The sequence below is a fragment of the Zonotrichia albicollis genome, chromosome 5, assembly GCF_047830755.1.
Source record: "Zonotrichia albicollis isolate bZonAlb1 chromosome 5, bZonAlb1.hap1, whole genome shotgun sequence".
NCBI classification, from domain to species: domain Eukaryota; kingdom Metazoa; phylum Chordata; class Aves; order Passeriformes; family Passerellidae; genus Zonotrichia; species Zonotrichia albicollis.
The window spans coordinates 24,142,801-24,158,548 of NC_133823.1; the positions used below are offsets into that span (position 1 = coordinate 24,142,801).

Consider the following 15,748-nt stretch of genomic DNA (forward strand, 5'->3'; position numbering starts at 1 on the left):
TCAGACAGAAAGAGAGCGCCAGCTCCGCCATGACGGGTCACTAAATCTAAACATCCACACGAGACCAATCACAGATCTACCTGTTGCATTCCACAGCAGCAGATAACCACTGTTTACGTTTTGTTCTTAGAGCCTCTCAGCTTCTCAAGAAAAAATCCTAAGAAAAGATTTTCATAAAAAAATGTCTGTGACATAGTTATTGCTGTTAATGTATCTTGAGGAACAAACTCATATAAACTTAATGTAAAGCAATCAAATTAATGTAAGCTCTGGCCTAATTCTCCTCCAATCCTGTGATTCATGCCCAGAGGCAGAGTTCAAACACATTCACAGTAAGGTTGCCAAAATAAATCCTCATTTACTGTATCTAGATACACCACCCTTAAGCATTTCGGTTTTACAACTTGTACTCTTTCTCCCGTCAATTTTTGCTTTCATACTAACCAGTCCTATTTATTTAAATGACTGCATGTGCAAGGAGATACTTCTCAAAGTGACTATTTCTACATAGCAAAGACTGGCTTTCCATCACATCTGTAACAACCAGAACTGGAAAAACTTAATTTCTTTCAAATGTGCTTGGAAAAGTCCAGCACAGAGTTGTTTCAGATACAATGAGTTGTTGAGTCAGCACTTATGCATTTGCAAGGCTGTGTTTTGTCTCAGTGGGTCTGAGTGCTGACAGATCTATTAAAGACTCCTTTTGCTTGTTCAGAAAGCAGAGTTTGACACAGATATTGACAGCTCATCTTCACAATAAGAAAAACGTACTGAAACAACTCTTTACTATTAAGAACAACTCCTGAAAACACCATCAAATTTTCGTACTGTGCAAAATTAGCAAATAGATTCTAGGATCCCTAAAAATCAAAAGTAAAATAGCAACAATTTTCATCAGCAAAACCATATCCAGTGTTTTTTTTTTTTAACTTAATACTCAGTTAGTTGACCTCATTAGTATTAAATTAATAAGAAAAAGAATTTTTTAAGAATTAGCCTACAGTATTCAAAAACTCTAGCAATTAACTCTTCATGGTCATAAACTAACAGGGTTCATCCTCCTTTACTGTGCAGGCAATAAGTAGTAAATACTCCCTTGAAAGATGGATAAAATCAATCTTGAATCAATAGGACTTTTGCCAGTTCTACCTCTGTATTTTGAGTTTGGTAGCCAGAACTACAGAAACACAGCAAGCCGTGATGTAGCCTGCAGAGAATGTTAGTTAGCATGGCTAACTATCCTTCATAGCAGCAAACAGGAAATAAATTCAACCAAAATTTCTGCATTGAAAAATACCACAGCTCACTTTGCATTTCACAAGCTCTGTGTTTGTAAACAATGTTAATTACTGTCTTCAAGAACAGTAAGGAAAAAAATTTGTTTTAAATTTAGCCCTATAAGGCAAAACCTTGAAGAACTTGACATTTTTTATACAATACATGGAAGGCCCGCACAAAATTATTTGCTTCCTTCACGAGAACCCAACTAATAGATTGCCAGAGTCCCAGAAAAATTAATTTTCAATAAACGGTCACAACAAAAATATTTTATTTGGTTTCAGAAATCCAACATTACTGTTAATTCAGCCCATGTCAAGCAGAACTTTAAGTTTCTGTGGCATTCAGAGGTCTTGCACTTTAGTACAAATAAATATCAACTTTTCAGAAGGCAAATCCCCCTTTATTTTTGTATTACCTCAGTCAGCATTCAAGTTTGTATAATCCTTTAGTCCTCAAATAATTCTTTCATATTTCTCAAGTTGAAGTTGAAAAGTCATTAAAGTACCCTTAAAAAAACCACACCCCATATATCACCTTTAAGAATTTAACCCTATCCACCTTCCAAGTCCTGCCACAGTACATCTGCACATGCTGCTACCAACATGTACACATAACACAGCATGTGCATGCTCTCTATTGCATACTTCTATTGTTTTAGCACAAGTATCTTCTTCATTCTACATAAGCCTTGTTTAACTAATTCAAATGACAACATGATGCTACTTTTCATGGAAATTTAGGGGAAGCGTATTCATTGCTATATTGTTTAACTACAGCAAAAAGGTTCAGTAACTACAAAACAACAGATACTGTTTTATTCTGAGCTGAACAAGTTTTTCTGAAACCAATGGTTTTTTTAATGGTAGATCCTTATGATAAATCAGGATATTCTAATTATTTCCTAACACCCACAATATCTTCTGGTAAACTCTTTTTGATATCTGTTGGCAGGTAGGGGGTCTTATTTGCTTCTTTGTTGTGGGGATTGTTGTACTTTTGTGTTATGGGCTGGTGTTTCATGTCTACACAGAGTATTAGTCACATTAATACAGTGGTACAGTGGTTCCCATGCAACCAGTAGAAAAAGCAGAACTCAAAAAAGATGTAAGGAATCCAGTTCAGCAGACTTTCATTTACAAACAAATACTCTCAACAGTAAAAAATAATACCACCTTCAATGAACTCTGCCAAATCCGGAAATAAATACAATTAGCAAAGTCAATAATTTTGCTGAGGTTCACTGGTCACCTTGGTTACTTGGACAACGTTCTTCGAATTCATCTGCTTTTATTAAATGTGCATGGGCCAGTGCTGAAAGCTCAAGATCTGCCCTCCCCTTCTCCAGCCTGGGACCACATTCCAGTGGTTCCCTTCTCCTCCCAAGTAGCAACCTGTCAGCTTTCAGCAACATCTGTTCCCTACTTGTTGCATGACCACACCAGAGGAGAGAGGGGAGGTATCAGGAGATGGGCCAGCCAGCCTCAGCATCATCTCCAAGGATGCCCTGGCGAAGACCCAGTGGAATCACAGTCTGAAATACACACTACATCAAAAGGCCAAGAGGCATGCAGGAGGTAAATGTGTCTCAATTCTTCTCTATTTTTTGTAACAGTGGAGGGAGACAACTTTGGGAAAAAAGGATGATTATATTTTTTGAGCACTATTTGAATCCAATACAGCAAATAGTGTGTCTGTGGCTGGTTCACTTGGGCATAACTCAAATAAGGGACCCAGCAAGCATGGCTGTTGAGAGAGAAGTTGGACCACATCCTGTATTGGGACTTGAATACCTCCCCATTGACATAAATCTGTCCATTAAAGAACAAAAAGTTACATTCTTATGGTTTCAGCTTTGGGGATAAAGCAGACTTTCACTCCAGAGTAGCCATAAAACAATTAACACCATAAACAATTAACACCATAAAATCTCTCTAACCAATTCCTCAACGCAATCTAGATTGTAGAATGACACTGACCTTGGCTCTCCACTTGTCAGGCTCAGTGTAAATTGTTTTCCTTACATTCAACTCCCTTACAGTTGTGAATTGAGTCTGGCTGTTTGAGTGATACTGGACTAAAAAGTATCTGTGACTGGGAGTCTGCCTCTTAGTTACAAAGAATATACTGCTTTACCATGTGTGTTAAGCCTAAGGGTCAGACTTTGAGCTCTGACCTGAATGAAGAATTCAAAGGCTGGCCTCTAAAAGAGCAGTTGTAAAAAACCTGTTGAATTTGATCATTAAAGTCTTTCTTATAATGTGGGATACCTAATCTGCTGGAATTCACAAAGAAAACGTCATCAAATTATCAAAAAAGTTTCACAGCTTTTACATCTTAAGCTCCATCAGAGTCCCCAAAATCTAATGCAACTAACTTACGCAATAGGTGAAATTTCAAAAATCACTCTCATTGAAAAGTAAATGGAAATATTTAACTCTGAACAGCTTCATGAAATTTTACAGTAGGTATTTAATCATCATTTTCATTATATATGAGATAATATTTGTTGAATATTATGAAAGTTGAGATAATATTTCTGTGTTATCCTCCCTTCTGCAATATAAAAGCTTAATTCACATTTTGGAAGGCCAGGGGGAAAAAATCATCAGAAAGAAAAGAAAACCCACTTTGAAGCATCATGAAGTACCAACTATCCTAGCTGCCAAAGCTCTATGCTGGACTTATTTTTATTTAGAGAAAACTACAGCAAACCTTAATTTTTTTTCTTTTTCCATTCTCTTGATCTTGTTGCTTTACCAAGACTTTATTACCAAGGTACACCCAAAAGGAACCTGTAGGTGGAAAAGTATGTGCTTTCTGGCTCTGCAGGGAATCTCAGAGTTACAATGTGCTATGAAGAAAAGGGGCCAGAGACCTCTGCACACCACCAGGAGAACTAAATGCCCACACCTTTCCAAAAGGCACATCTACAAGCTGCAGCAGAAAAATACAGTTAACACAAGATGATGTGGCAACTCTGCTGGATTTCTGAGCAGTCTGAGCCCTGTTACTGCAGAGGTAACCAAAGAAATCCTTTCTCTACCATTGCCTTGTCTGTACTACTGCTTCTAGAGATGCCCAGGCTCTCTGTGGAGTGCTACACCACTCCACATGGCATGGGTCCCTCACTCCTTGCTGAGCTCTCTCCCAGTACTGCTCTCCACTGTACACAGCATAGGTACAGTTCAGCTTCCTCACTTGCCTTCTTCAGGAACTGTGACACTGGCCCAGAAAGCCAAACAGCTTTTGGCACCAACAGAAATATTCTATACTTACAAAAAGAGATTGTCATAATTCTTGTAGGGTTTTTAATGCACATGGTCATGAGTGAAGTAACTCACTTCTTCTCTTTAGCCAGGTATAAACTCTTATAGCAAGGACTAAAGGATATGTTTTATTATTTGTGTCACCAAGAGACAACATTTACCAACCTTTTTCCCTAAATTTGGATATTATATTAAAACAATTGCAAGGTACAAAACAAAGCTTGCTCACTGAACAATTCTCACGAGAAATCATAGTGTAAAGCAGAATAGCACCTATGGTCATTGCCTGCTTCCTAACTCTGCTAACACAGATGACTCACAACAATCTATCATTACAGTTTAGCTCTCAATGAAATAGAAGTCTATTATATTATAACTAAATTGATGTGTTTGTTTACAAAAGCTAAAGCATTTGTTCAATCAGATACAAGATCAGATAGTTTAGGGTTATTATTGATTCATTTGCTCTTTCTTTACATTTGAAAAGTGCTATTCTGATTTCTCTTTTAACACAGTTGAATATGAAAATATCGATTTCCTCTTAAAACACTTTTCTGATCTAAGATTAAAAGTAATAGAGTTGGGGCAAACTAAAAAAACCAAACCATCTAGTTCTGAATGTATAAGTATTTCCTTACTTCTGCATCAGAGTTTTAAAGCATTAGTCCTATCATTAAATATACCACTTTATCACAGACATTAAAAAAAAACAGCCAGCAACACTAACCAAAGGGCTGTGCTTTTATTGCTGTCCTCCAGACCTCACCACCTCCCATTTTTAAGTTCTCTCTCCATTCTCTCTTAGAGAACTAAAATATGAGCTAGAGATTCAGTGAAAATGCTGTTTTATAGATGAGGCTGCTATACAGAAAACCTAATTTTCCTTTCTTTTTAATACTAACTTCTTTTACTATTATAAAACTAGCTTGTTTTATAATATGCCTGTTTGAAGCAGAAGCAAACATATCCTGAAGGCCAGAGTGTATTTTTATGAATAAAAGCAATCAGCAGTCACGTTTATGCACTCAGTTCTGATGTAGGTGGCTGGGCTTTTTTTTGTTGTTGTTTTTGTAAGCTTTTTTCCACCCTACTAGATGTTTATCAAAACATACCTGGAACTATGAGGTTTGGAAGGGCATGCAAAAGCTTACTTTTTAAAGAGGTAACGGGCACACATGCCAACTCTGCAGCATCACATATTTCTAAAAACAGCAATCTCTACTAAATAAACAAAATTGCTATTAAGTTGTTTTGGCACAGTTGGAATGTCTATTTACCATTTCCTATCAGAGCACCGCAATAATTTAGTTCATCCCAACAATTATTAGACTTTCAGGAAAGTTGTGTTTTGTTTTTTAACTAACCTCTGAAAGCTTGGGACTAACAAATGGCCAACATTTTTAGCCTGGAGCCCCCTTACAGCTGAGAACACATGGCTACTCTGCACTTGGCAGCTCAGAAGGCATCAGTTCCATTCTGCAAAGACCAGACTTGGAACACTTGAATGTTCCTGAGAAGCCTCAGAGAATGAGCAGCATTCCTAAAGTCACCCATGTGCACATATTGTAAAAATGGCCTTAGCATTCACTGGGCTGGGGGAAAACAAACAAAACCTCCTAAAAATCACAAATGAAGCCTATAAACTATGCCTCTGGAGAGTGTGCAGCATGCACTTTGAGTCAACAGGTAAGGCCAGAAAAGAAAATCCCAGAGGCCACATTACTTTTTATTACATAAAGTTTTTTATGATGAAATGTGATGATGTTTTAGCTACAGCCAAGGGAGTGGGAGAAGAGAATGCTACAATGCATGATTTAAAATACATTGGGCAATAATCAAAAGGACAGGCAAGACAATTGCACTCCATGAGAGCATTTTATTGGGTTTTTTGAGATAGGAGTCCCTCCTAATGTTACTAACCAATCTGCTCTTTATTAAAGCAAGCTGTGCAAAATAGTTTTATCACTTCAGGCACAAAAAACCCCCTACATCTCACACACACTATCTTGGTGTAGTCTAAAAAGGTCAGACAGCTATGAAAACTGACCCCTGACAACCTAAGCAGGAACTTCAGGAACTTGGCCTGCTCTCTTTTTTTTTTTTTTTTTTTTTCCAGTAAAGTCTTTTAAACAAGAAAAGAGTAAGGCACCTTTAAAAACCATAAAGACATACAGCCACTAGTAAAAAGAAATTAAAATTAATGTTGAGGTCTCCCTGAATGTAACTATGTTCTACTTTAAAACGACTTGTGGTTTGGTATTTTCCCAATTAATTATCTTCAAAACTTTTCTTCTAAATATTCAGCAAAAAGCAAGCTAGAAAACAAAGACCTAACATAAGTTTAGCACATTAATCATTATTTAGCACATTAATAATTTAGCACTATTTTCAAACTATTTTGTACTAGATTATGAAGCCTTTATATGTACTTCAATTAGTGACTGCTACCAACATTTAGTTTGTTTTTTCTAGCCATGCTCTTCCAAGTTTTTCACATTATAATAATGCCAACAGCAATCTTCACAAAAAACATGTGTCAACACCTTTCCCAAAACATTAGATTAGTTCCAAAGTTCTCAGCTCCTACACATTTAAGCTAAATGACAATGTCTGGTCACCCTTCTCATTCTGAAGCCTTTAAGAGATTCATACTTTCAAGTTATTTTTCCAGGATCCCAAAGATTAGGGAATTATTTTCTTTTAAAATGTCATGACAGAATTATGGGCAGAAACAAAAGACTCTGCAGTCACCCTTCTTCCACATCTTTACTCATGTATTCATACACTCTCTCCCACTCCTCTTTCTTCACCTTTATGCTTTACCTTCATTCCTTTAGGGTTAAGATTCCATCAAGCCAGCTATTTTGCCTATATCTTATGCTCCTTAGGTGCCCAAACCCACCTACCACTTACGGTGAAGTGTTTAAGATGTGAGGAAGAAAGCACAGCAATGAAAAACTTGAAAGTGAAAGATGATAAAACATTTGGGGAAGAGTAAAGGAAGGGGAAAAGCAGCCTGTGCTGTACTAAATATGGGGAAAGGTCTCTAACCCCAAAAAGACTGCTGTTCTATCTAGGCACACTATTATACCACATGTCAGCAACACCCAGCCTTGGGAGGCAGGGCTTGCTCGCTTTCTGCAAATATCTTCAAATGAAGATGTCACTGCCTGACAAGGAAACCAGAATCAAATGTTTTGTTTACCTCTCACAAGCCTAATATCCTGATTGCCAGCTACTGTCTTGCTGAGAAAGGGGAGCTGAAGCCAGTTCTCACCGGGGCCTAAGAGTGCTTGTCCTTGTGAAAACAGCAGAGCTCCTTCCCCAGCAGGCACCAGAGCAAGGGCCAGAAGCCGCAGCCATTCCCACTCCCAGCTGGCCAGCAGCAGCTTGCCTGCAGGGCACCAGCTCTCAGCAGTGCACAGGCAGCAGGAACAGAGATTTCCCTTGCTGAGCTCCTTATGCTGAATTGTTTATAACTGATTGGTAAGGAAAAGGTAAGGACTGAATTGCCTCTGTACAGGAAGCCATGAATTGCAGAATTAAAGGAAAGCTCAAAAGACTCCTTCTCATATATTGTATATACACCAACTCATGAATTCCCATCACCACCTCTAATTAAGGAAAAAAAAAATACATATTAGCTATATTGATAATTTGGATGATTCCTGTCTTTGATTTGCTTATCAAAAAGAGTGAGAGAGCCTGAAATAATAAGCCAGAAACAAAAAAAAAAGCTGCTGGGAAGACAGACACGCTTCATTTAGCCCTTATGTGTCAAGCAATTGGACAACTGGCAGCAGGACAAACAGCAGGACTTTCAGCTGAACTTCACACATTAGGCCTGTTTACTGTACAAAGATGAATGGCTGGAGGAAATCCCTCAGAACATCCTGGTGAAAAGGAACTTCATCCTTGAAATTTCATCCTGAATTTCAGTCATTACAAAAATTAAATCCCACACTGCAAAGGTCTGATGACATTTCAACATGCAAATAACATCACTTCACAATGGCTGTATATAACTTCCAAACAAAGGCATCCAAGCTGCACATGAAAAGGCCAAGTTTACACATTTCTCCATTCTCTGAATTCTGTCTGATCTACACACTGCAATTATTACAGCACTTACAGCTTGATCCTGTATAAATCTGGAGTTTATGAAAATTTTAGGAAATTCAATCGAATTTACTGTATGAAATGAGGGTCTTTGGTATTCATGTGCTTTACGTTACCTAAAAGAGCTGAAAAAACATTCAAGAGTTCAGAGGAAATACAGGAATTACTGAACTCCATCATAAGGTTTTAATTCAGTAACAGTAGCTGCTTGACCACTCAACTTTTCTCCTTTCATTTCTTCTTTTTTCTAATTAATTATTGAAGCAAAGTTGGGGCAGAGGGGAATCAAAATGGACTGCAGTTTAGAGAGCAAACACAATTATTTCCTTTGAATTCATAGCTAAGTAGGATATTTCCTATACAATTTAAGTGAGCTTTGTGTAAGTGTTCTATTAATCTCTGATGTTGAATATCAGTATCTGCTTGTGCCAGGTTACCAGTTTATCACTGTGAACACTGATGATCAACATTAAAGTTTGTTTAACCTCCAGAATAAATACACTTTCGCCATTAGTAGTTTGCATAACAGATTTCAGAAAAGCAAACAAACAAAACCACCACTAACAAAAAATTTCAACCAGCATTTCTCTTTCCACAGTGTTTTCCCTGCAGTGTTTTCTCAGACTATGAGGACACAACGAGTAAGCCCCAAGCTGCTGAGATGGCAGTCCCTCAGCCACAATCAAGTGCCTGTCACAGAATGCCTGCAGGGCAACTTTGCAGGTAGCAGGCCACAGCCAAGTACAGCTCCTAAACGGCCCTTTCAAATGTCTATGGGGCTCTTAGTAACCAGTTTGGGTTGAAACCAACATCTATCTCAGCATTCTCAGCTTGGAGAACTGCTGTAACTATGTAGAAGAACCAGACCACTGGCTAATCAAGACTGACATTTACTACTAGAGAAAATAACCCAGGCTTTGTAACAAATGTATTCCTAAAGACAGCCAGGCCATTGGTACCCTCACCACCTTTAAAGCTGTAACAGATATTTATTCACACTAACAGAATCAGAGCATTTTACAGAATGCTTCTGTTCAAAGTGCTCCTTTTCACTGTTGTCAGAAATCCAAATGACCCATTCAAATCATGCCAAGTTAGGTAAAGCACAGATTGACAACAATCAGCACAAACAAATTATGATGGAGTTGAAGACAAACCAATGAAATAAACAAAATAAGTATCCACTCCTTTCCTTTTAATATATAAAAATGATGGTGTGGTCATCTGGATCCTATTACATAGCAATAATCACTCATTACCAACTAATGCTACTTTACTGGACCCTTTATGTCAGAAAGATTGTGAAATTAAACAATCCTGGCATAAATAGAAATTCTTCATGACAAGTCAAAAACATGCAACATGAAGACAGTAACATTTTACATCAAGTTTAGAATATGAAATTTAAATAAAATTTCAATGTGTTTTAATCCATTTGTGAAGGACTACACACTAAAAGGAGGAAATGCCTCTCAAATAACACAGAACTGGTCAGCTTATGCTACACAACCTGTCACCAATACATTCCTAGACAGTTTTCAGAGCATGTATAAAATACCAGTTAAGAGACAAGTTGATTATATCAATTCAAAAGCTGCCTAATAGTGAATTTTTTTAAAAAAAGTCTGGTTAATCCAATGAAAGATAACCTTGGAAACACTGATGAAAAGATAGCTGTGTTCTCTACACAGTTCTCCACTACCTACATAAATGCTTGACAAAAGAGCAGAAGGGAGTGTTCTGTTATTATAAGGAATAAAAAGTACCCAAGCTTGAAAATACTGTCACAGGTTAATTCATTTTCCTGAAACCCAAAGCAGAGGCAAAAGTGAGTTTCCAAGACAACAAATACATAAAATTGGCACTTGTTGCCTAATCAATGGTTCCAATAATAAAAGGCTCCTTTTTCTTGTGCTGTAAGCAGCTTTGTGCCAGGTGGCCTTTTGTATTATTCTTACATCGTTTATCAAAGCAAATAATCAAGAAAATCCATAAATCCCTTCAACCATCTTTGAACCAGAGACTTGGATTTCAATGGGGGGGAAGAAAGTTAATGAAACTGTGGGCACCAGCCCAGTAGTGCACTCCAGCTCCCCGGGCTTTTCAAGTGGGAGCATTAGGAAATAAAGTCATGACTTCATCTGGCCCCTCGGCAGAGAGAGCCTTGGAGCAGCTGGCTACAGACAAAGGGCAGCACTTTCTGCTTTACACATCACTTCTGTTTACTCTACAAACTACCAGCATACTTAAGGCCACCTAACTAAACAGAAAGGTCACCCATAAATTTATCTCCCACACAAACCCGCTGCACTAATTAGTAAGGGGAGAAAATGTACAACAGTATCCCCTTCATGTACTCATTTTGTTACTTTATAACAGTTTTGAGGGGATGGAGACTGAAAAACTGTGCAGCATGAACCTTAGTGAATTCAAACAGCTTGTTGAATTTCTGTAAATTGAAGCCAACAGAAATGAAAAATTATGAACTCTTTTCCAATAGAAATTAATCAGCTCTGTCAACTAAACAAAGACTCAGACTAAAGAAATATCTGCCTTCAGAAACTTAAAAAGAAAATATATCTCCCACTAACTGCCAGAAGTCATGTTCATGAAACATCTGCCTTAATGAAAAAATACAACTAAACATAGACTTATAAACCTAAGATATTCAAACAACAGATAATTATTTGTAGCTTGTTGTGTAGCAAATGAGCTTTGACAGAAACTTTATGTGCCAGTATAATATCAAAGGAACCAAAAGCTGAAAAACAAACAAAAACGCCCAGCACAAAAAGTCATCCCAGCAATGTTTTTTTGGGTAAGACCTCCAGAGGCCCTACTGCCCTTCTAGTGCAAAAACCATCTCAGAACTCCTTTTCCTTCACCACCACCAAATGTGGATAGAGCTGTGGTACTGGAGGTCATGCAGACACATTTACTCTGTCATCATCTTTTAATGTTGATGCAGAAATTGATCTGATAGGTCACCAAGTATCTGCAGCTACAAACCCCAACATCATCTAATAAACTGTAAGAGGGGATGTCTAGCATTGAAACAAATTAATAGTTTGTAGACTTTATAGCAGTATCTGTAGAAGAAATGTCTCAGAAGTGCATCTGCTAGGCACTGCCTCAGCTAGCTGTTCTTAAACATAAAATCTGTTCTAATATATATAAGCATATATTTCTGATAAATGACTATAGGAATGCTTTGCATCATTTAAAAATGAGAACATTCTAAAATCACTACATAAAGAGGAAAATAAAACCTCTGTACTGTAAGGATTATCTGGTATATTTGAACAAATTAGGCCTGTCACATGTACACACACAAAGTGGGCTCAAGCAAATGCATATCAAGCTCAGACAGCAATAGTCACCTCCAGAATGGGGTTTAACTGTTTGCATGTTCTGTTACCTCACTGTCCCAAGCCTTCCTACTGACAAACTCCACACAGAAGACTCTGCAAGATTCCTACTGCATCCCACTCTACATAAAATGTACACACAACGAGCCAGCATTCTTTCTCTGGACTTACAGCTGTGCAGGGAATTGAGAAGGAAAGATCCCAGTGAAACTGGTCTCAAGGAAATAAAAGCTCCCCTAAGTAGGTGACAGGAACTGAGAAACACAGGGATCCTTCACCTTCGCATGGACCCCACCTTTGAGAGCAGGGACACCCACACTCCTGCTGGGAGCTCTGAGACAGATGTTCTGCAGATGCTTCAGCCCTTATTTACCCAGAGAGCAGGGGAAGCATTTGGAGAACAATGTAAGTAAGTCAATGGGGTATGGATGTTGTGTGCAAATTCTCCTCAAGCCAAAGGGACAAAACTGTTCTGACAGTAACTAATGCAGCACAGCACAAAGGCTAACCCACAGTGAGAAGGTTCATCAGTCAAATCAATAGTGTTATACAAATAAAATCCTTAAAATGGGTGTTTCTGCTCTAAGAGTGCAATTATTTTGAGGCACTTCGATGGGATTATTTTACTTATATTAAACCACTTCTGGAGTAAATGAAGCTGAGAAGATCCAAAGTCAGAATAAGCATACCTATAATAAAAATTATATTGCAATTACATGGAAAAGTGTTTATTGCAATGGAGGAAAAAGACTGTATGGGACTACAGAAGTATCCTTAACAGTGTATTCAGCAATTTTAAGGGGCATTTTTAATTCAAAAAGCCCATGAAAATCTGATAGTAATAGTAATCACAACCTCCATTGTGTACCTATGCAAGATAGTCTACAGGCATTGAAATTTGAGGATGGAAGAGAATCAATGGTTTTCCATTCAATTCCCCCCTTAAGTACAAAGGAATTCAAGATCCTTTGATAAATCAAAGTCTGCAAAGCCCATTTCTTCTCTTGTACTTCAGCTTTATACAAAAAAATATAATAACAAAGTATGCTTCTAATTTTACTCATGCAGCAGCCACTGGATGTCTTACAAATGGACAACAGACTACATTCTATCAGATTTGAATTCTCCAAGAAGCTGTATTGAGTTAATAACTAAAATATTACAGTGCTGGGGTTTTTCTTTTAATTAATTAATTAGTACTGAAAATAATTCAGAAGAATTAGTTGAGGATTGTGCTCTGTCTCTCTCTGACACAACAAAATTAAATTAATTATAAAATTCCTGCAGTAGGCAGCAGTCACCTAAGTATCATAGTTCTGATACAAAAGAAATAACTAGTCTTAATGCTCATTTCTTTGGTACTGTATATACTGCACAGTAGCAAATCTGAGTCATCTTAATGAATAACAAAATTTAAAAGTTATGATTCTACTGAAGCTCTTGTGGCTCCGTTTTTACATTACCTCAGCAGGACTATTTCTACTCTGAAACAAAGTACACATATGGTTGCAGTGAGGAAGAGTAAGCTCTACAAGCCATTGCAGAAATTAAATTTACTAAATAAAAACAAAATCAGAAAGAAGTTTCCTTATATCTGTTTAGCGAGCTTAAGAAACAGTTTCTAAGCAGCTATTTCCATATTTATTAAAATTATCAACAACTTATTCAAAGAAAGCTCTTCATAAAGAGTCTAGATATGAACTAGATATGAGATACTACCTAATTATTCAAGATTCATTTATCCTTGCAGGACTTTCAGGAAAAAAATATACCACAAAATCTGCTAATATTTCCAACAGCACAATCATGAACAGGTGTGTCCACCTAAACCAGCATGTTTTGAACGTGACACAAACCCAGGCAAAGTGCAATTTACAAGCAACTCAAATTCTCTGCAGAAAGTTATTCCTGCGATTTTCAGCCCCACTGCTTGTCATTGCAACAACCTACCAACCTGATCTCTACATGAAATTTCTGACCTTGTGGCTCAAATAGGCGTTCAACATTGATAATCTCTGCCATATGTTCTACTTGCTCCCTGCAAGTGGGAATCAGCTGTGACCATGATCTTCATGGCACAGTTAAAAACATACAGAGGTGCAAAATGCATGTATTAACAACAAAAAACAAACAAACAAACAAACAAACAAACAAAAGGGAATTGGGTAATACAAACAAGAACAAACTAACCTGGGTTTACAAAACAATTGAGATCCAAAATGTCAAGAAAGCTTGACTGAAGGTATGACTTATTTTCTGCATTTTGCCTTACCTAATATCATCCAACTAAGTTACAGAGAGCTTATAATGCCCATATCCATCAAGTGAGATCACAAGTGGGCCAAAGCACCCGGTAACAAGCGCAAGCAGAGGAATGTCAAATCCGTGCTGCAGATAAGTTGGAAAGCAATCCATTTGGCAGATGTTTTTGAGTAGCATAAAATAGAGGATTAAGAAGTGTTTTGTCTCAGTTCAGGTTGGGTTTTGGGGGGTTCGTTTTGTTTTTAGAGAAGCAGATTATTTTAATGAAGAAATCATTTTCAGGCTTTCAAAAATGATGAGAGCATACTGAAGAAATAATGGCAGTGCTTCACAAAAGTTGTCAAGTAATAAACTGTGCTCAAAAAAATACATTATAGAATACTAACAATTTTGAAAGATAGCTATATATCCATTTATGTTGGCTTTCATAATCCTATTCCTCAATATTCAGCAATAGCACACATAGAAAAGCTATACTTGATGGGTAAAGAACCAAATTAGCTACAAGAATAAATTCAGAAGCTGTTCAAGAGTAAACATCCTTTCTTAACCTTTGATTCTAAAAGTTACATACAAAAAAAAAAATAAACCTCCTGGTTACCAGACTTTTCACAATACTTACTTACAGTTTTGTAATAGAAGTATTAGGCATGATTCAAGATATTATATCTACAAATTGACTTATTTCTTGCACAAAACTAGCAAATATTGTGCAAGTAAAAGCACTGTCTTGTTTGCTAAAGACACCGGTTAATTAAATCCCCCTGAACTTGTGCCTAAACTCGTGACCCCATCCAGGATGCGAAATGCTAGCTCATGGCAGTCCATGACATGCATCCACATTTCTCCCTGTCTCAAGCTATGAAGGGCAGAGAAGGAAAACCAGTTTCCATAGGAGGCCTTGAAAATTATGTATCCAGCCTAGAACCATTTACCACCTGAGCTGATGTTCAGTTGTCATGGTTTGACCCCATCAGTGCAGTCTTAAAGATATCAGGTACAAAGTTTAGGACAGCAAGGAGTCCAACATACTTTGGTTCCTAACAAATGAAATTCTGCAGAAAACAGGCAATGCAACCACAAGATAAAAAGTTTGTCCAGTTGAGTTTCATGGAAGCACTCAGAAGTACCTTAAACATTGAGGTGAGAGGATGTTCTTTTGTTTCTTAATTCTTGTCACTAAAACCACAAGAACACATGGAAGATCTGCAAGTGGGATATTCAAGAGCATTTAAGCAGATTTAAGAGTCCCTCACCAATCAGATACATCAGAAAATGCCAGGGAAAGTGTGCTGATGGAATGACTACATTGATGATACCTCAACTGGTCTACTCACATTACTTACATGAGCCATTCAAACACCAACACAAAGACCAACAACTCCATGACAGACCTGCAAAACTTTTAAAGCCCAAGCTGAAACACAGGCACCATATCTCTCTCCATTATCT

At 37.5% G+C, this 15,748-nt stretch overlaps 1 protein-coding gene across 3 annotated transcripts in view; it reads right to left on the reverse strand.

Annotated features, from left to right (window-relative positions):
- The window catches only part of GSTCD (glutathione S-transferase C-terminal domain containing), a 45,763-nt gene that overhangs the window by 12,503 nt on the left and 17,512 nt on the right, over positions 1 to 15,748 (reverse strand). The window lies entirely within an intron of this gene.